Below are 21,113 nucleotides of genomic sequence, written 5' to 3'. Positions count from 1 at the left end.
TAAATTATTAAGGTCATGCAAGTGGGACTTATAATCTAGGGTATTCGGAAAGTCTGTATACAACTGATTCGTGACGTGTTCAAAACCACAAAGAGAAATGTTTTATGCGAAAGTTTGCAACACTGCTTTGTTACCGCCTTGCGTGGAGTTTCTCTGTGCAATCTAGCCGGCCAGATGACCTTGAAGTGTTTGTTGTGATTCCTAAATTCAACTGACCTTGAATATGTACGAATCAGGTGTATAGAGACTTTCCGAACATTCTATAGTGTACAGTTAGTACCTCCATCCGTCTGTCCTCTACTTCAAACGATAACTCTTAAACAGAAGTGAATTCTTCAATAAATAGCTAGAGTGATTATACTTCCGAGTTCATTAATAGAGTTAATCCATTAATATCTTAACGGTTAACGGCGAATTATGTCCATCCTTTAGTCCACAAGTAACTCTTGAACGAAAGCAAAATTTTCAATTCAGTTTCTTGCAATAGATAGCTAGAGTGATTATTTCGGTCAAGATCGTTAATAGAGCCAATCCGTTAACATCTTCACTGGTAACGGCGACTTCAACTGTTCATTAGGGATGCCCACAAAGTTCCGGTTCCTCGAGAAATCGGTTCTTGGAGATCCGGTTTTCAGAACCGGTTCCAGAACCGGATCTTAGGAACCGGTTCCAGACCTGGATCCGAAAACTCGGTTCTAGAACCGGATCTTAGGAACCGATTCCAGACCTGGATTCGAAAACCCTGATCTGGAACCGGATCTTCTAGAACCGGTTCTGGCCATTCCTAATATTTATATCCCATTATTACTAGACCCTATATAAACAAAGGTTATGGGTTTCACCGTTTTATGGCGCCAGTAAGCATCCTGCAGTGGGTGACATCTACCGGACGAATTTGAAACTTCTAGTACATGATCCTTTTTAATGTTTTTTTAGAGTTTATTTCTTCTTAACACATTCACTTATAGTGCTTATATGTTACCGAAAGTTGCGTTTATGTTTTTGATGTGTTTAAACACGAGTTCAGTGCATAACTTTCGATCTTGATTCCTTGGCATCTACGTGGTCTAGATCTAATAGATATTGTCCTCAGAACTGACTTAACACATCCTTGCGCCCTAGATTATACTTCTGAAACCACTTTCTCCCCTTCCTCCCCAAAGAAAGAAATTGTGTAATCTAATTTCGAATATATTTCTACTTTTCGAAAAAAATGAAATGAAATATTTCAGTTTAAGCTCCCACGATTATGCCCTTTATACTAAAGGAGACTATGATTATGACAACGGAATGATGATGGAAGAATTGGTGGAATGAGAAAGTGGGAGGAAACGGGAGTACCTTGAGAAAACCAAACAACACGATGTTTTCCACCAGAAACTTACTTTGCTTGGAATCGAACCAGCTGTCCCACGCACCAAACATAAGCGCTCTAGTGTTTAAACACGAGTTCAGCACATAACTTTGGATATTGATTCCTCAGCATCTGTGTGGATAATCTAATAGATAATGTCCTCAGTGCCGGAAGAACAAACCTTTGCTCCCTAGATTATACTTCTGAAACTGCTCCATGGGCGTCTCTGGCGGGGGGGACGGGGGGGACGCGTCCCCCCCAATATTTTGAAGTGACACAATCTAAAATGCCACTGAGATACTAGCAGTTAGATCATTTCCTTTGATGTCCCCCCCCCCAGATTTTACATGCCAGAGACGCCAATGAACTGCTCCCTCTCCCCAGAAAAAAAAAAGAAAATTGTGTAATCTCATTTCGAATATATTTCTACTTATCGCTTTTGAAGGTGCTATTATTTTAATATACGACGATTTTTTTTAAATATTTTGTTTCGAGATTTTTAAACTCTTCTACGTAGCAATGATAAAATTGTTCTTTTTTAAACCCAGCACTCAGTCACGACTGCTAATGTTTCCTGCCATACTAGAAATTTCTTGTGTCGTCTCGGTTTGCGTCTCAAAAAGGAGACGAGAAATTTGTCGAGTCTTGTAGAAACACAAGTCCACCCAAATCTTCGATCTCGAACACGGTTTTACTGATACACGATTCATAGCATAAACTATAAATTGATAATATGATCGTATGGACATAATGAAGACAATTTACCAATGTTAAATAGTACTGTATATAAGTCATTACACAATACACCTCAATAATAAATATGGTTTAAGTATTATTATATAACAACTTTCGAGGACTTCTCGTGACGCAGAAGGATTATGATAACTCAGTGGCGTAATTAAAGGCTTGGAGACCCCCTCCCCCGCAGACAGCGTCGAGTGGGGCCCCTTCTCCACGTCCAACTTCAGGATTTGGGGGCCCCATAATGGCTTGGGTCCCCCGCAATGCGGGGTCTGCGGGGCCCTTATTTACGCCCCTGTGATAACTTCTATATGAAATTAAGAAAAAATCAAGGCGTTAATTTTGTATATAAACCTACAAAACAAAACCAGATTTTTTTTTTTTTTTTTTTTGAGAAGCGTGAAAAGATTTCTACAAACTTCTACGGAACGAAACGAGATAATCTTATTTCTAGTCTTTTCTCGTCTCATGGATAGTACTAGCGACTAGGATCATTTAGGGACATTTCGACACAAGAAACAAGTCGATACTACTCTGAAAGTTATGACAATTTAATTCTGCAAAAGGTTTTATATATATATCTACAGTAATCCTTGCTCTAGCTAGGAAACACAAAATCATCTTCTGAAATGTAGTATTTCAAATTACAAGAATACATAAACGGACTGCTGTGGCTTAGTGGCTTTTGGAGATCTTGCGGGAGAAATCGACACTTACTATGGGAGATGTCGACACTATATAAACAATGAAAACCTTCACATCTTTGGAGTATAAGAAACATAAAACACGGTGAAATACTAGACCTAAGGTTGCTACTATCTATGTATGGCTTATTTGCAAACTTTGCTGCTATTCATTACAACCTGAGTTGAAATACAAGAGGAACACTGAAACAATGTAAGCTTGTTAAAGACGAACTTTATTTTGCATCTGTTTTCTAACATATTGCTTTCTGTATTTGCTAACTACAATAATCAATAATTGAAAATCACAATGTAACGCAATCATTTTCGGAATCCATATGCGAAGAATCCAACAGAGGCTGATTTCTTTCAACTGAAACTGACTTTCTCGTAGTCTTCTTTCACAACATTTCACCAGGGTTCCTACGAACAAAGTTGTAGTAAGATAAGTTGAAATTGTTTTTCAAACTGCGGAAGAAAGATACATTAAGGATTGACAAATTTGAGTACTGTGTACTGGAAGCATTAGAGGCTTTCTTTAATATATATCAGGATCTTTGATACATGTACTGTACTAATCTAAAACCAAAGGTACTTTGCCATTAGACTTATACCGGACTAAATGACCCAGAAGGTGAGAAAGCGTGTTTATTATGTAACTTAAACTTATGATGTATACACTAAGATGAACGAGACGGCGTCCTTCCGTCTAATGACTTTCCTTTTAACAAAGGAACTACATGTCAAAAGCTCCCTAAAGTCACTGTCGATTTATCCCCTAAATGCATTGATTAACAAAAGCTGGCACAAATTGTCACTGTAACAAGCAATGTGTGTGTCTGACACATGCATACAGAAGGTGTAATCTATCATTATACGGTACCAATCCTTTGCCTTTCTTCATCAACATATATTACCGCTATACCTTGTTTTTGATTTACTGAAACTTATAACATGGATATTTTTTCTTAAATAGAGCGTTATGTACCTATTTTCAGAGACTTCTTCATCCGTTGCAACAGGCAAAATTAACTTCTCTGCGTATGCAATTTGTCACTGAGAACCGACACTTAACCTTCCACGTACTGAATGTTTCTTCTCGCGTGCGTGTGTGATCACTAGCTTTGCCAAAACCTTAAAAGTGTCGAAATCTCTTGAGTGTCGGTATCTCCCTAAATGACCCTATACAAATTCTCATTGTTCTATACATGTTCACACGCAAGACTACTTGATAAAGAAAAGGGATATTATAATCTATAAATTATTTCTTCACATGGGAAATTTCTAGTGCAATAAATAAATTAATTCTGAAACACTTTACAAGGAAAGTGCAGGCAAATATTCAGCTAGGCGGTAATCCAGGCCTGAGTGTTCTCGTGTAGAAAGTGAGACATAACTTTGCCAGTAATTATATTACTAAAGGGGCTAGACGTAAGAAATTATCAAATATTTTTCTCAGGTTTTGTTAAATAGTGTTTGCCTTAGTTGTTGCGAAATGAGCGTTTGCTACTATTGCTCCATTCTTACCCATAGGGATGCGCACGAGACGAGTCTAGACAGGATTTTCCTGACAAAATTCGAGTCGAGTCACGGCTCTTCCAATAAAGAAATATACATTTTTCGAGTCGAGACATCACTTTTACAGCGCATTTTCGAGACGAGACAGCCACAAATCTTGTCTCGTGCGCATTCCTACTTTCCCAACTCTCGTAAAATTGTTCTGCAGGCATGACATTTGCAGGGCTCAATCAAACATCGCTTAATTTTGTACGGGAATACTGACTAATGAGAGAAAGGCAAAGGGGTGTCAAGTTTGAAGCCACACACGTAACGGAGGAATAATCATCGAAAGAATAATTCCTTCTATAAAGTTGAAACGATTCAATTAAATCTAATATTTTTTAGGGATACTTGAGAAGGATATTGGAGTGGTCAGATTAGGAACTGCACACTTCACGGTGGAATAATCACCGGAAAACTATTCCGTACAGTTTAATGGAAAATTATAAAACCGCCAAATCATGATGTGAAACTAACATTAAAAATGAAATTTTCGCAACATGAAAAATGCTTGAAAGTAAACATTTTCCCATTTCTTCTGTGTACATACAGTAGATATTTTGTTCTGGTTAAAGATAACCACAGCACGTAACTCCCTTTCCTCAACTATGAAGTAATGCTAACTGGATACCTTTTACGTAGCTACAACCTGGCAAATCCAGTATTTCACATTGGTAATTATAACAAATAGGAGTTAAGGTTGCGCATGAGATGAGACAAGACAGAATTTTCGAGACGAGATACAGAACGAGACAGAGCTTTTCCAATAGAAACATATATGCTTTTCGAGACGAAACATCATTTTTATGAGACTTTCAGGTTTGACTCGTCTTGTATGTGGTACTTTATTTCTCGATTACTACTGACCAGATCTGAGCCAAATTTGGTAGCCAAATTGGCCATGGTCAATGCAATAAAAATTGCTACATTTGATGGCTGGGCTGGGCTAGGAACAGGATCGACTCGCTTTGTATTTAATACTTTATTTTTCAATAACTATTGGACGAATCCAAATCAAATTTGGTGGGTAAATAGCACATAGTCAATTGGGTCAAAATTGCTATATTTGGTAATCGGGTTCGACCAAGGACAAGTATGGCTCGATTTGGCTTACCTTATGTGTGCTTTATTTCTCGCTTAACTACAGACCGGATGAGAACCATTTTTTTTTGGTGGGGGGGGGGGGCATATAGAACACTGTCTAGGGAATAAAAATTGCTATATTTGGTGGCCTAGCCGGCCATTGACATGCTCAGCTCGTCTCGGCTAGCCTTGTATGTGGTACTTTATTTCTCGGTAACTACTGGACGGACCTGAACAGAATTTTGTTGGCAGGCAGTCCATATTTTAAGGAATAGAAATCGATATATTTGGTGGCTCGGCTCGCCTTGCATTTGGTACTTTATTTCTCGGTAACTGTTTACCAGGTCTGAGTGAAATTTGGTGCTCAAGTAGTATATTACTCTTATTTTTGAAGGTTGGATGAAAATTCCAAAAACACTGCTTGAAAATTTTATTTAAAAAACCTTGAGTTTAAACTGTACTTCGGGTATTGAAAAAAAATGAAATGAAATCTTTGAGTTTTACGTCCCACGCTTATGCCGGTTAGGCTAAAGGAGACAGTGATGATGAGTAATGAATAAAATGGTGGAATGAAGAAAGTGGAGGAAACGGGAGAACCCCGAGAAAACCCACGCACACGGTGTTTGTCCACCACAAAGTTAATTTGGCGGGGGCTGGGATCGAACCGGGACCCCAAGCACCAGAGGTGAACGCTCTACCACTGAGCCACCGCGGCCCCTCAGGTATGTTAAATGGTAAAATCTCTAGGCGACTGTACATACGTATATTGGAAAGGACAGACAGCCGAACAGATATAAAAGAAGTAGCTTTTTCAGCATATGCATAGTTGTAATAAAACGTATAAATTCGTTGAAAATCCAATTTTTCCTGCTCACGACTACACAACTAGCATACTACTTTCTCTCTTATCGTCTCTCTAAAGCTGTCTGAATAATTAATCTACCAGTGTTGTTCATTTTCTCCGTCTGTGAATAACCTTTAAAAAAAAAAACCGCGTAAACTATCCAGGTGAGACATAAAATATATATGATTTAGAGGCTATGTATGAAAAACTGTTTCTCTTCCGACAAATTTTTCCCACATTCACACCAGTAGTGTCTTTTCTTTGGAAGAGGGAATGCAAACTCTACATCGGTATAAAGAAAATTATACTTTTTTATTAGTATATTATATACAATTGTCACTGACCCGTAAATGACGCCTCTGATCCACATATACATGAGAATGTATTCTAATGAGCAGTGGCGGCAATTGGACATTAAAAGTGGGGGGAGCAAGACATGATCTGAATATTTGTATATCAATGTTAGTTTTCCAGGTTGTTTCTAACACTTTGTTTGCCGAAAGTTTGTATAACTAATAGGATACTATCTTTTTCAGTTAAAATACCTTATATCGTATTTCATATTTTATTAAGTAAATTGACAAGAGCAACGCAAGCAGATACTAGCTCATTGTACTCTAAAGCAACGAAAGCGTAAGAAGAGATTTTATTTCTTGCTCATGAATATCTTAAAATTCTGTCCGGAAAATTGTGTGATCGAATTATTTAATAATAAATATGCAAAGCAAATAAATAGAAAGGATAATATTAATTATAGTAATGAATAATGAGACTTGCTTTGTAGAAGTTATTTTGAAACTGGGGACTAATGAGCAACTTATATTTTTAATTCCACACATGCCATTAAATGTATGCTATTACCCTTAGAAAATGAAAGATAGTAAATACTAACAGCATATACTACAACATTTATAAAAATAAGCAATTGCAATATTAATTGCTTTGAATTGCAATTAAAACGCAATTCCTGTATCTTTCTTAACTTCACGGGAAGACAAGTAACCAATACGTACTCACGCAACAGCAAATATTATATGGCACCATTTTTTTCTATGAATCAGTAATACACATAAAAACTTTACATTTCCAAATGAAACTATATACATTAAGGGGACACTTCAAAAAAATGGAGGGCAACTGCCCTCTCTTGCCCCCCTAATCGCCGCCCCGCTAATGAGTGTATATAAAGCACAGACAGCTTTTTTTTTTTTTTTTTTGCATTTGTATACGTGAGAAAGCAGACTTTACTCTATTGAAAAATGAGATAAAAGATGCTGGTTGGTCTACGAATCCTATAACCGCGGATTTTTTACCACATCTCCCATACAATTCATCTCACAAAGCATTATATACTGTCACGTGCAGCCATTCAACATATCGATCAAGTAGTATCATATAACACACGTGTTCCAGAAGCCGTCAGGACAGAGAGATGAGCGGGGGAAAGGGTGGGTAGTTCGTGGTTGTGATGATAGCTACAGGAAGAAACGTAATCAACGCATAGGTACTTTTTACCGTGGCGAGTTGGAAACACTGAGCCCGGGTCGGGCGGTCATGAAAGAGTTTGGCAGTCTTCGTAGTGAAGTCCTGTGCCACAGGAAGCGGTCTCCAATTTCAACAGCATCCCTCGTCTTCGTACGCAAAGAAGGTTGGAAGTTTCTTCGTCTTCTCTTCGTTCGTTGCACTAGCAAAACAAAAGCTGCTGCTTAGCTCTCGGAAACACAACAAAACAGTTCAACAAAAAGGCGCGTTGTGATTATGTTGTAGTGCTCGCTCGCGCTTCAGGTGATCAGTACTTCAGCTCTCGATTCATGTACAGAAAAAACATATCCTGCGCTTTTAACTATTCTGTTATACGAGTGTAATTCGAGTTATTCAGCTTTTTAAATTATCGCAAATCAATTGGTTTACGAAATTTTAGTGAAGAATGGTGTTAGTGTCTGTGATTCATAACCATGGTGATATATTTTTCTTTAGAGTATCTTGTGTGCTCGATTTTTATATCAGTTATTCTTGAACCTTAGATGAAGGAATATATTTCATAAATCATAATTATCTTATGTGTTATAGAGAATTGGTTTCTATAATAGTAGCATCCTTTACGTGCTGCGTAGTCAAATTTTTTAATACTAAGCTATACCACATTTAATTCTATAAACACAACATTAGATTGGCATGTTCTTTTGAAAAAAGTAGCCTGTAAACAGCCTTATACACGTCCTAATTCCAGACTTGGAAGCTGGGGAATATTACCTCTTGTGTTGAAGAAGAAATTGCTGTACCCCAGTCAGGATTAAATCCCGGGACTGGAGCTTTTGATTTATGTTACGTAAAAGAGATAAACAGTGGGGTCCAGCCAGCACCCAATGGCGTCTGCAAGGGGACGGGAGGTTTTAATTTTTTTAACCTTTCTTCAACAAAATATTACGGTATGGAAAAAAAATAAAGATTTACTATACTAAGGATACGTACGTGTCCTGAAATGAGCTTAATATACCCCTACCCGGTTCGTATCATAGAATAACATAATATACGTGCCTGAGATAAATATTTTCCTCTTGTATATATATTGACATTATATAAGCAACCCCCTCTCGCCCGGAAGTTTAATTTGAATACTGCTCACAGTTGCACCGTGTAGGCTAAATAAGATAAATGTAAGTAAACGAATATGAAAGATTGTGTAGGAGAAACAAAACGACAAGATAACGGAGAACTCTAAAGAAACCTACGGACATGACCTTATCCGGGACTCGAAAAAATGAAATTTTTAAAGTTTTACGTCCCACGCTTATGCCGGCTAGACTAAAGGAGACGGTGCTGATGAGAAATGAATGAAATGGTGGAATGAAGAAAGTGGGAGGAAACGGAAAAAACTTCGAGAAAACACACGCACACGATGTTTGTCCATCACAAGGCTCACTTGGCACGAGCTGGGATAGAACCAAGGACCCCATGCAGCAGAGGTGAACGCTCTACCACTGAGCCACCACGGTTTCTATCCGGGACTCGAATTGATGACCCTTTTCACTTTAAGTGAGTGTCACCTTTGTAGAGTCCTGGTACTACCTTTGATTCGTTTAATTTATTGTTTCGCATCCTTGTGTAGCATCGAGGTCATAAAAGATCAAAACCTACTATTCAAGTGGGATTTAAACGTGTATTCGGGTTTGTTACCGAATTATTGTGCACGAAGCTGGATATGAACATGTGACCATGTGCATACAAAGTGAACGCTTTACCCACAAGGCTGTGGGAGAACCCGAGAAATCCCATTCAAACTACCCGTAATACATACATGTAAATTAAAAATTATAATAGTTAAATTATGTAAACTAAAACATTGAACGGTTCTTAATAAGTACTGTAGTACTCAAGGGAAGAAATAAGCAGCAAAATCATATATTGGGATAAGAGAAAACAGTAATACGTTTTGATACATAAATTTCACGAAAAATTTGACATTATGCTCGTTAGACTAAGGGAGACGGGTGATCTAGACGAGTGAATGATGATGGATGAATTGGTAGAATGAGAGTGCAGGAGGCAACATGAGTACTTCTAGAAAACTTACCGACACGATGTTGTCCACCACAAATTTACTTGGTCGGGGATCGAACTTTGGACCCCACGCGCCGGGGGTAAGCGCTCACTCAGCCACAAGAAACACACAAACAGTTTAGACCTTGTTTGTTGCAACGGTTCTTGTAGTAAGAATGAAGAAATTTTATTAGCTGTTTGAGGTTTTGCATCCCGTTACAGCACTAAGGCTATTTGAGACATGGACCTACAGTTTAACCCTTACGGGATCCGATTTTTTTGGGGTATTTTTTAAGACTTTCAGTCAAGCAGCTACTGCATCGTCACTATTTATCCTAGGATCATGGTTCATACCTCATGCTCTTCAGAATGGAGCTGGCTTTCAAATGGTACCATTTGCATGCTCATACCATATACCAGGAGAGGGAAAAATGATGTCAAAAGAAAAATTTCGGGGGATTTTTTTCACACTTTGGGACCCTCTGGAACGGCCCTGTGTGAACGTAGAGATCTCAAAATAATCTGATACATATTACTTGGTATACTGAATGTGTATGCCAAATTTCAAGTTTCTACTTTGAATACTAAGGGCTGGAGAAATTTCCTCAAGAATTCCCACAATGCCCCAAATTACCGCAAAACACCATGATCTCAGGTAAAAAATTTCCTGAGACATCTCTATTTACCCTAGGACCACCGTAACACGTTTTAATTTCAAGGCTCTATCACTGGGAATTGAACCATGGACTCCGTACACCAAAGGTGCGCGCGCTAGTCACTAGAGCAGCAGGGCTAGCTAATTTCTTTTTTCTTATTTGTGCGCTTGTGAAGTTTTTAACTTTGCGTTTCATTAGTGAAATCTCTGGGGCTGCTACTAGATCCCCCCTCCCCCTCCAAAAAAAAAAGCCTTCCGCCATATCGCACTTATAGCAAAATAACGAACTATGATTTACGAAGTTGAAAGAATGAGCCTTAATCTTAGAAAAGAGTTTCCTTTCTCTTTCTTTCTTTTTTGTATGGATATCATAAGTACTTTTTCTTTTGTTACGTGACTTTTACGATAGTTAACTAAAATTTATCGGATTTTGGTTGCTCTACATCCCAGAGGTTTTACTTATTAATGGTTGATTTAATTAAGGGGGAAAATTAAGCTGTTTCACACAGTGGCATACGCAGAAATTCGTCAAGAGGAAAAAAAAATTAAGCTTCCAACTGCATATGGTCTCAGGTGTTTATATGCAAAATTAATACAGTATAGTAAGCAGTGGCGTATTTACGATTTTGTTTCAGGGGGGAGGCTTTCCCTGAAAATGTGAAAATTCTGCATCCGGGGGGGGGGGCTTAAGCCCGGAATCCCCCCCTAAATACGCCACTGATAGTAAATGTTTATTTTCCATAATATCTTGCTTAAGGAAGGTTTAATCGCGAAACTTCCCATCGTACACGTCATTGAGGAGGGGGTTTCTTAAGAATATTCATAATCCTCCTCACATTTTTCTTTTTTAACTTTATGTTCCAGAACTATTATTTCACCATTTGAGTTAGCCGGGTATACTACAATTAATAGTGATTTTAGATTGCATGGGAAGAATTGAGCAACCTTGATCGTGAAAGAGGAAGGCTCAGGTTGAGTGGCTGTAGGACCACTCATTAGGATTAGGAATTAGATTTCTGGGCTTTCGGCATCTATGGCCATGTTAGCCCGTTACTAGGATTAGGATTAGGAATTAAATTTCTGGGCTTTCGGCATCTATAGCCATGTTAGCCCGTTACTTGGATTAGGATTAGAAATTAGATTTCTGGGCTTTTGGCATCTATGGCCATGTTAGCCCCCTCACTAGGACTAGGATTAGGAATTAGATTTCTGGGCTTTCGGCATCTATGGCCATGTTAACCCCTCACTAGGATTAGGATTAGGAATTAGATTTCTGGGCTTTCGGAGCTATGACCATGTTAGCCTGTCACTGGAATTAGGATTAGGAATTAGATTTCTGGGCTTTCGGCAGCTATGACCATGTTAGCCTGTCACTTGGATTAGGATTAGGAATTAGATTTCTGGGCTTTCGGCATCTATGGCCATGTTAGCCCGTCATTAGGATTAGGATTAGGAATTAGATTTTTGGGCTTTCGACATCTATAGCCATGTTAGCCCGTCATTAGGATTAGGAATTAGATTTCTGGGCTTTCGGCATCTATGACCATGTTACGCCATCACTAGGATTAGGATTAAGAATTAGATTTTTGGGCTTTCGGCATCTATGGCCATGTTAGCCCGTCATTAGGATTAGGATTAGGAATTAGATTTCTGGGCTTTCGACATCTATAGCCATGTTAGCCCATCACTAGGATTAGGATTAGGAATTAGATTTCTGGGCTTTCGACATCTATGGACATGCTAACCCGTCACGTATGAGAAGGGATGACGTCCCTCGGCAGTCAAACTACCGTAGGAATTAGAAAAATCTTTCAGTTTAACGTCCCACGATTATGCCTGTTAGGCTAAATGAGACCCATGTTTAAGGCAAGTGAATAATGACAGAAAAATTTGTGGGACGAGAATGTGGGAGGAAAAGGGAGCACTCCTAGAAAACCCACTGATACGACGTTATCCGTCACAAACTTACTTGGCTGAGACCGAATCAGGGACCCATGCACCAAAGGTATGTGCCTTATCACTGAGCCACCCTGCCCAGTGCCTGGGAATTGAGGAGAAAGAAAGGAATGACCAAAACCTGTCAGGATGACTGGTCTGAAAAGCTTTTACACTTTTTCGACCGAGTGTCCTCACCGGGAGTTGAACTCTGGACCGCTTCCACCAAAGGTGAGAGTATTAGCGACTACGCTACGCGGGGTCACTTCCTGTAGGTCCAGATCCTACATAGCCTGTGCTCTGAAAAGGGCCGTTAAGCGGAAAATCAGTCAGTTGTTCAAGAGTTGAATAATTAATGGAATCTCGGAGGCAATGTAAAGCCAATACCGGAAACAGTAGCGTCATCAAACATTTCTAGACGGCCATTACATCGAAACATGATCAAATCCTCATTCTTAATAGGGATGGCCACACAAAGATCCGGTTCTCGGAGATCCGGTTTTCGGAACCGGTTCTGGAGCCGGTTCCGGATCTGGATCTGAAAACCTGGTTCCAGAACCGGATCTTAGGAACCGGTTCCAGACCTGGATCCGAAACATGGGTCCAGACCTGGATCCGAAGAACCGGTTCCGGAACCGGATCTTCTAGAACCGGCTCCGTTTAGACCCGAAAACCAGTTCTACCGGGAACCGGTTCTGGCCATCCCTAATTCTTAATTGACAACAAGAAATACAAGATTTTTGCTCTTTATGAAATAAAACAAGGGACCCATGCACCAAAAAACAAGGTTGAAAAAAATGAATATCAACTGTAGAATATTGAAATTCTTAGGCTGAAATCAGTTTAAAAGACTTTTTCAGAAGAAGGTGCACGGTAGCTCAGCGGTAGAGCATTCAGCTTTGCTGCGACGAGTCCTTGATTCGATGACAGGGCATGTGAGCTTGTGATCGAGGACAATATCATGCCCATTTGGCTTTCTCGAGGTTTCCCCACTTCCCTCCACATGATCATTCCACCAATTATTTCAAAATCACAGTGGTGGATCTAGAAGGTAAAAAAAACTGTCGAACCAGCCAGAACCCAGAGTATGATAGTACTGTATATCATAAGTTTACTATAAATTTTAAGAATATATAAATAAGAGCTTAAATTATTTTTATTACTCAGAAAAATAGGGGGCCTAAGCCCCGGGCTGGATCCGCCCCTGCATAATCAGTTACATTCATTAGTCATTCGCAGTGGCGTATTTAGGATTTTGTTTCGGGAGGGGCTTTGCTAACATTTGGGGGGGGCTTTGCCTGAAAATGTGAAAATTCTGCAAAATATTTGATATACTTGACTATAGTAAGATTTCGGGGGGCTTAAGCCCGGAAGCCCCCCCCTAAATACGCCACTAGTCATTCGTCTACTTTAGACTACACAGTATTATCGTCGAACGTAAAAGTGAAAGATTCCATTTTCTAAAAAAGAAAACTTAACCTCTCAATTTCGTATACTTTACATTGCGCTCCTTTACGTACAATAGCGATACTGTATTCTCTGTGTGAATGTAAGTTATCAGGCTGTAGCCTTTTATCTTAATCAAACATTTCTCTTCCCGGTTCACAAATATCAGATTGACGTTCTTTCCAATAACTTTCTTATTTCTTATTTCTAATACTTATTCGTATGGTTCCTTTGCAGTGGTATAGCTACCTCAAATAATGTAATTCTGCTTTTTATTCCAACACTCAATGTATGATGTTTGTGATTAGTACACTCATCAACACACTTTAGTTAAGACAGTAAAGAGAATCACACGTAACTTACATCATTCATGTATGGGATATGGATAACCATAGTTAAAGTCACCGTTGCTCGTCAAGGTATTAATGGATTGACTCTATTATCGAACTCAGCCGAGATAATTGTATTATGTAAAGCTAGTATCCTTGTATCATAGGCAACCAACTTTTCTTTGCTGCTCTGCAGGTTGCATATAAGCTGCTAAATGTTAGATTTTAAACGGAATAGTCTATGGTTAGTCACTCGTATCCGTGAAGGTATTTAACGGATTGATTCCATTAGCGAGCTCGGCCAAGATAACAGAAATCGCTTTCGTTGAATAGTTACTAGGTGGAGTAACGAACGATTTGTCCCACTTGTGGGCTCCTAATAATTTAAAATATAGAACCATACTACGACTGCCCCCTCTCTGAACAGCTATAGGTGACTCAAAAGCTGGGGTGGGGTGAAATGTCTACTTTTCTATGACTCCGATGTACAGGGGGTGATGTAATGAACACAATTATTCGGTCTCCATTACCTCCAGATTGTCCCAGGCACTTACTTTTTTAAAGGCGTGGTACACTCAGAAGCGCGTCACAACGAGGGTAGAATATGAGAAAATGGTCGCTCCATCGATATTCGAACCCGAGCCTCCCAGCAAATGGGTAACCTCTTTATGACTACGTCACTGCTGTTCTCTCTTTATCTCTCTCTTCAACAATATAGGTCCCTCAAATAATTTTCTTCTGTTCTATATTACAATACCCACTTTTTGTTAGTATAGGCCCTCCACCAGACGCGCACCATTTTTTTTTTCTTGGCAGGGGTCGAAAGTTTGAAAGGGTCCAATGGTCCAAAGACACTTCGATTTATGAGATTTACTCGCCATGATAAATAACGAAAGGGAGTATTCGATTTTTTTTTTTTTTTTTTTTTTTTTTGCAATATACATCTACGGCGCTTCGGCCGAGTTCATTAATGAAATCAATCCGTTAACATCACGGATTGACTATATACGGATAACGGTTACTTTTAACGTTGGCTACCTAATATCAATCCCTAGCTTCTCTGCAACCAACATAGTACCAAAGAAATGTTGGTTGCCTATGATAAAGGATATGTACCTTCAGCATCGAAGCTATGTGAGATATGCACGTAATAGTTAAGGTGGAATCCGAACAAACGTAATGCGTTCAAATTTCAAGGTTTTCCTTTCAGGAATCGATGTGTACCAATGACACGCACAGCACCCATGAGCCCAGCTTGAAGAGTTATATTAGAACTCAAGTAACTCTAGCACTGATGTGATTGATACAGTGCCTCAGTGTCAATGGCAATATATCAGAGTGATCTCGGGCGTTCAGCTTTGGATCGTGGGTTTGAGTTTCACTAAAGAAAACGGCGGTTTTTAACTGTCGTAGAAGCTACTGTGTTTATATTTCTGTCGGATTGGTTGGGTAAACTGTAGAATTCAGTGAATTAAAAAAAAAAAAAAAAAAAAAAACAGTGTAGAGGAAGTATTGGAATGTGTAAGTGTTGGGAATAGTTGCAGAGAAAAGAGTAATGTTAGATGTAATAGCAAATAGGAAGAGAAACTCGTTGAGACATTAGCTGAGAAGGAATTGTATCGTGAAGATGTGGTAGGATGTATGGTGGAAGATAAAAGAGGGAGAGGTGAAAGAAGCTATAAGGGACGGAATTAAAATAGAAAATGGCTGCACTAAGACAAAAGAGATTAGCTAAGGACCATGGTGTATGTAAGTTTCATGGCAAGTGGCCTACCAATAATGATTGAGGAATATTTATGATTGATGATGATTGTTGGTTTTCGGTGAACAACCTCTCTAATACATAACAGATTTCTTAAAAACTTTTTGTGTGCAATTTTGTTGAAACACATTGTAGAAAATTGTAAACCAGACTGAATTCCTTCGCAATGCTTTAATTAGATGTTAGAGTACTAATTTGATTGTTTGCTAATCTGCTTTTCAATTAACTTATTAATCATAGTCATTGTGTAAAACAAAATGCAAGACAGAGCAATAGTCCATTTGTCAGCTTGGTTCCTTGTCTCAGGCGGCTTTTCTTTTACCCGGCTGTATCCATAGCAACCATCTGAGCTCCTCTTCGCTAGAAATTGTCAATGGCGCCAGATCCCATGCACTTTCCTCTAATAATCACTTATATTTTCCCCTGTCCATATATATTTTCTCCGCATAATAAAGTAAGATTTTCTCATCGAAATTTCGGGAACCATGTTTCATATGCATTTGTTAGCTTTCTCGGACGTAGAAAAACTTTATTTTATTTTTCTCTGAATTAATATACATAATTTTAATGAAGCTATTGTAAGTTTATTGACTTCAGCCTAGTGCATGAGTGAAGCTTGCCAGGACATGATTTATTTACATTATTAACCATTTGAAATTTTAGAGCGTTTGAAATGAAATTAAATCTGTGGGTTTCGCGTCCCTGGCTTAAGAAGACAAATGATTATCAGAAATGAATGATAATAAGAGAATTGGTGGAATGGGTATATGGGAGGAAAGGGGAGAACTCCAAGAAAACCAATGAATATTGTCCTCCACGAACTTGGTATGTCATCGAATCAGGTGCCCCTCACACCAGAGATGAGACCTCCGTATCATCAATCCTATTTCATGAATTTTGTACATTCACTGTCTGAAAGTAAAAGTACTCGCTCAGTCCCCACGGTGTCATCATCATCATCATCATAGGTATTCTGCCATTATTGGCAGGTCACTTGCCGCATCTGAAAAAAAGCTTCCATGCTCCATGGTCTTCCGCTAACCTCTTGGTCTTCATGTGCGATTTTTTTTTTTTTTTTTTTTTTTTTTTGTTTTGATCTTGTCCATCAATTGTAAGCCTCTTCGCCACCTCGCTTTCTTCTCTGTCACCATACCCTCTAGAACGTTTCTCATGATCAGGGGCGGATTAAGGCTTTTGGGGCCGACTATTTAAAGGCCCTACGTTACGAATAATTCCAGGACATGAATTTTCTTTGCTGCTTTCCACAGTCTTATAGGCTTATCGAAACACCGAGAACTGTGTTGTATCTCAGAGAGCCCAAATTGATTTGAATAGGAACGTTTTAATCTTAAGGACGTTTGGAAAACCTCCTAGATTTGCTCTTCTGACTTCGTCTAATATTTTTCTGTGAAAGTACATTGATTGATTGATGTTGAGTTTTACGTCCCGTTCAGCAGCGAGGCTATATGAGACGTGGACCTATTGATTAACGTGGAATCCGAACCACATGAGCTCCCGCCGGGAAACTGTGAAAGTACAGTAGGAAAGACAAGAGATATTTGAAAGGAATTGTCACCACAAGCTAGTAATTTGGTTTTGTAATAGAGACCCAAAATAGTCCACTCCCTCACAAAATAAGTATCGTGAAGACGCTGGTGGTAGAAGACTTGAACTCGAGCGATACCATGAGCGCAGCGAACGAGGTAAAGAAATTAGCATGGATCTGAAGCGTATAATGAAATAAGTTGATTGCTATATTTTAGTATTAAAGAAAGGGATTGGCTCTGCCCTTAATCCGCTCCTGCTCATGATACAGTTTCTTCTTCGCCAATGTCCCAACCAGTTTCTCTTTTTTAAAAAAACAATGTTTCTTCTCTACATCCACATTTCGAAAACTTCCATTTAAAAAAAAAATATAATTTTTGCATAATGTTCATGTCTCTGCCCCATACAGTACAATACTCCACACGAATCACTTTATGAGTCTTTTTCTAAACTCTTATTTAAGGGACAGAAGATGAATATTGAGCTGAGTCTTAGGTACGTTGTTCCATATTAATCAGAACCAGGAGGATTAACCTATCTGGAGGCCCAGAGCTGAAAAAAAAATATGGGGCCCCTACTGACTTCGTCTAATATTTTTCTGTGAAAGTACATTGATTGATTGATGTTGAGTTTTACGTCCCGTTCAGCAGCGAGGCTATATGAGACGTGGACCTACTGATTAACGTGGAATCCGAACCACATGAGCTCCCGCCGGGAAACTGTGAAAGTACAGTAGAAAAGTTAAGGGGATATGTTTCATATTTTTGATCATATTTTATTTTATGATGATGGTTGTATCTTGATTCTTTTTTTTTTTTTTTTTTTTTTTTTTTAGATAGCCAGTTGAGATTTTGATAAGAGTAGAGGCCCCTCTACACCTCGAGGTCCGGGGGCTACAACCCACCCTAAGCCCCCTTAATCCGGCTCTGATCAGACCTTTTTGTGCAGAAATAAATTTTATGAGCATCTTCAGTCAATTTCCCTCTTATTATTCTCGACAAGCACATGGTACTTTAATCGTACCAGAAATCTAAAGTCTGTTAAGTAACATATAGGGATCATGTGCTCTCCCGGTGCAGTTACACTAGACACTACAACCAGTTAATTAATATGATCGTAGTACGTAGTCCAGTGGTTAGAGCGTTGGATTCTTGTCCACGTGGTCCCGGGTTCGATTCTCGGCCAGCCCTTCCCCAATTTTCGTCGTCCACTTAGTGTCGTGAGGCAAACTGGGGAGTCACGTGAATAAAAAACATGGCGGCCATTAAGTCTATAAAGCTCCAGGTACGTCGAGCGACGCGTCACATTGACCAGGCGTTCGTCGCTAGGTTGCATGTAGTTCCGTCAGTCGCTAACAGATGGCGTGGAGCGGCTCAAGTCCACACTGTACGTTTTAGTACGTTAACATTTAGTAAAATATTATTTTAGTTTTTACAAAAATACATTGATTCAGCTAAAAATTAAACTACCGGAACATCTATAACGCACACGATCAACGAGCCAGTTTGTTATTGAATTGCAAAATATCTAAGACACATGTTTCGAGGAACGACGTTCTGGTATGTTCCAGTCCAACTAAACTAAATACTAAATGGTTGAGAAATGTTGAAAATGTTTTATTAAAATATATTCCTTCCGGTTGAAGTTGGCACTGATTCTCACAAAAGTAAATTAATTAAATTTTTTATGAGATAGATAAAACATATACACTAATTTATTAAGGTGGATCACTAGGTAGGTGTTCTCGTTGCTGTGTTAAACACTGTTTGAATGGTGCGGCGTTGTAGTGTCGAGTATTTACTGGTACCAGAATATTTACTTACTGGAGAAATTAGTTTTCGACCCTTACTGCAATTCACAGCTAAGTCCCGCTTCTCGAACTGCAATGCTAGAATCCAGGAAGTAAACGTACAAATTTGGCAACAACGCATTATGGCGTTCTGCGCAAGTTTCTTCTCAAAATCTATTTCCTTAAATATAAATTAATAATTAAATAAAATGTGAAACATAACACGAAAAACGGTCAAGCAATATGTACATTTTGTAATAAGATCGTTACTTTAAAGTACTTTACACATTCAAATAATCATTTCATAAAGTTGAGTACTTCTAGTAAGATCTAACAGCAAGTGCCATCTTGTGTGCTCATTGTAAAACGAATCAAATATTTTATTTTATTTGTTACCTTTTTCGATATCAGAAGACACAACCTAACGAATTAGTGTCTTGTGTTGTAGCTGAAACTTAACTTTATTCTATAGTACAATATTTATAATGTGTAACGTTTCATTGCGCAGTAGTTAAGGAAATGAGCTAAAATATGTACTGACTTCCGGGTGGTGATCCACCTTAACGGTAACATATCGCAAAAAATTAATTGACATTTTACACTTCCGTTTTTGTTTGTTTGTGTGTGTGTGTGTGTGAGTGTAATGTTCTAAAATTAAGATTTCTTTCATTGGTAAACCGTCTTTGGTGGCCAGTGAACCAAACATTAAACAAAAGGGCGATTCATTTGTTGTTGAAAGAAATCTTCATATGTATATAGTGGATAACCTCTGTTTCAAGTGGTGCACAGTTTTCTTTTTCAAATAAAGAGAACCTTACATAGAATCTTTTGATTATAACTCCAAACACAATATGATTACTAAACAGTTGAGTTTTGGAGTATCTTATCATTTTTCTTTCTTTGGTGTGCATCAAGTTATAAAGGCTCGAGTGATGACACTACAGATTCCAATTGATCCAGTGCGATGCAATTCTAGTCTTCAGTTTATTTTGCTGTCAGATAAGAAGTGTGTGTCTACACTTAACCCTCTCCTTCGAAGATAAACAATGGACGGACTGTTCTGTTTTTCACCACTTCTTCAACAGGCTCCTTCCCCCCTCTTTCCTCTCTGCCTTCTTATTCCCTCCTCTTGTCAGCAAGGCGTCTGCTAAGGATGTCTTTGCTTAGTAGAAGAGTTTTCGGATGAAACGAAAAGGAAACAAATAAATATTTCGAACCAGCGTCTTCCACTACGGTTTGCTATAAATCCAAACAAAATATCGAACCCTCTTGTTGACTATTTTGTTGTTTCTAATCTACATCAAAATACAGATCATTCAAAATACAAATCATCACCACCATCATCATAGGTATTCTGCATTTATTGGCAAGTCGCTTGCTACAGCAGAGAAGGTTCCATATAGCACGATGCTCAGCTGACCTCTTCGTCTTTATACCGTTCATCAATTGTAGCCTCTGCCCCCACCTTCTTTTTCCTGGCACCATACTCTCTAGGACGTCCCTCATAATACAGTTTCTTCTTAGTTAGCCAATGTCTGAACCAATTTCTCTTCCTTTTTTCAACAACATCAAAAATTACTCTTTTCTTCCCCGCCATTTCTACCACTTTCTCATTCGTTTTCCTCTCGACCCAGTTAATTCTCTCCTTTCTTCTCCATACCCACATTTCGATAGCTTCCAGTCGTTTTTCATCATTTCTGCGTAGCGTCCATGAACTGCGAACGTGAAATAGAAGATAGGGTGGTGAAAGAAGCCTTTAGGAAGAAGAAAAGTCTATTTTGTGGGACCTTCAATAAAGAATTGAGAAAAAAACCTCATAAAATGCTTTGTGAGGAGTGTTCTACTGT

The 21,113-nt window shown here is 38.7% G+C and overlaps 1 protein-coding gene across 10 annotated transcripts in view; it reads left to right on the top strand.

Moving 5' to 3' along the window:
• Window positions 1–21,113, top strand: part of OtopLa (proton channel otopetrin-like a) — a 598,778-nt gene that overhangs the window by 347,422 nt on the left and 230,243 nt on the right. Inside the window, exon 1 of one of the 10 annotated variants that reach the window (XM_081752537.1) lies at window positions 7,763–7,913. The exons of the other annotated variants lie outside the window; for them this stretch is intronic. The gene's annotated coding sequence lies outside the window, so the exon portion shown is untranslated. Of the gene's footprint in view, window positions 1–7,762; window positions 7,914–21,113 lie in introns of those variants that run through there. 10 annotated transcript variants of the gene reach the window in all.

The sequence above is a fragment of the Thermobia domestica genome, chromosome 3 (genome assembly GCF_964235325.1).
Source record: "Thermobia domestica chromosome 3, izTheDome1.hap1.1, whole genome shotgun sequence".
Classification (NCBI taxonomy): Eukaryota; Metazoa; Arthropoda; class Insecta; order Zygentoma; family Lepismatidae; genus Thermobia; species Thermobia domestica.
Note: the sequence above shows the minus strand (reverse complement) of the source record. Positions and strands in the feature narration are given on the sequence as shown.